Raw genomic sequence first — 1,631 nt, 5'->3', positions numbered from 1 at the left:
ACAAAAACTTGATTCTCTCTGGAACAAAAGAACTAAGGAATTCCAAAATAGGAAACACCATTCTTCATCATTTTGAAAGATCTTTAATATAAGCAGGGGGAGGCACAGTGGCCTCATGGTTAGAGTGCTTGACTCTGGATCGAGTGGTCTGGGTTCAGGTCCTGGCCGTGGACATTGTGTTGTGTTCTTGGGCAAAACACTCTACTCCCAAGGTGCCTCTCTCCACCGAGGTGTATAAATGGGTACTGGTGAAAATGCTGAGGATAACCTTGTGATGGACTAACATGCAATCCAGGGGGGAGCTGAAATACTCCTAGTCACTTTATGCTACAGAAACCAAAGATAAGTGCCGGCCTGATGGGCCTCTCTAGGCTCTACAGACTTAACCTTGAATAAAAGAAAAAAGTATTTTTTACATCATGGGCACTTTAAAATGCAATGAACAAAAATGAACATTTTTCTGGGACCCTGGTATTTGAATCACAGGAAGATAGCAAACATTCAGCCCTTATGAGTAACATTTGACGTATGGAATTTTTCATGTATTTAATTAGTTAAATGCTGTTCTTGTCAAAGAGGGTGGTGTAAGTCTAAGGGGAGATACTTGTTAGTCTGTGTGGGCATTTGATACACAGTGTAGACTTGAGTTAAGGAAAGACAAGCATCTCTTAGCAGTGTTGCATGTTCAGTGGTGCACATAATTTTTTTAGAAAATCGTTGAGAACATTTAATTTTTTGAAAATGTAAGCTCTCAGAAAAAATATCCCGAACACATGTTTTAACTATAAAAAAGAATACAGCAGACATTTCCACTAGAAAACTTATGTGGCTCAATTTCTCAACTTTAACTGTACATGACAAGGCCGTCAAAGAGGAAGAAGATATCTTGGGGAATGTGGTTTGAAGAGTGCTGTTCTAGGTCGTGGATGGCAGTTGGTAGATGGCAGTGAGTTTCCACTGACATCCTTACAAGGCTTTGAACCCACTTCTGCACTAATTTTGCTGGTTTCAGATTTCCCGAGGCAAAGGAGCTTGAATTTAACAAATTCATATTTCCTTTGCTGTTCACACTCGTATTATATGGAACCAAATTTATTTAATAATATACAACATTTTACCACATGAAATAAAAATTAATAGTAAACTACCCGTATTCATCATCTTGTGCAACCAGAGCTTTGTGTAGCTTGTTTTTCAAGCTCAAAAAGTGATCTATAACACCAAGATTTCAGTACTGATCTTAAATAATAAATTATTTTTCATCCATTCCTTCCATTGTTTGGTGCTTTTGCTTCAGGATTTCACCAGCACACAATCTTTGCCAGTGTCATTGCTTACAGTTTTAAAGTTGACCTTAAATACTCTGATAAATAGAGACATCTTAACCCTTTCCCTTCTAAGAGTGCAGGAGTTTCAATAAAATGTGAAGTAGGCAGCTGGTTTGAGAAGAGTAACGGAATGTATAAACTAGTTCAATTTAAGGAAAAAAGTAGCCAACTGCTCTGAGCTAAGTACCGCAGTCAACAAGTTTCGTCAGCTGCACGCACTTATGTCCAGAAAGGCACCAAATTAGATGCACACTCAACGCAAGTGTCCCTTTAGGGTTAGGGTAAATGCAGCTGTGTTTCCAT

The 1,631-nt window shown here is 38.6% G+C and overlaps 1 protein-coding gene across 1 annotated transcript in view; it reads right to left on the bottom strand.

The window, feature by feature from the left end:
- Positions 1–601: 601 nt before the first annotated feature.
- Positions 602–1,631, bottom strand: part of LOC138041646 (4-hydroxyphenylpyruvate dioxygenase-like protein) — a 7,277-nt gene continuing 6,247 nt past the window's right edge. Inside the window, exon 4 of the mRNA XM_068887405.1 lies at positions 602–1,631. This exon is cut by the window's right edge and continues 1,324 nt beyond it. The gene's annotated coding sequence lies outside the window, so the exon portion shown is untranslated.

Source organism: Montipora capricornis, chromosome 3, assembly GCF_036669925.1.
Source record: "Montipora capricornis isolate CH-2021 chromosome 3, ASM3666992v2, whole genome shotgun sequence".
NCBI lineage: Eukaryota > Metazoa > Cnidaria > Anthozoa > Scleractinia > Acroporidae > Montipora > Montipora capricornis.
Note: the sequence above shows the minus strand (reverse complement) of the source record. Positions and strands in the feature narration are given on the sequence as shown.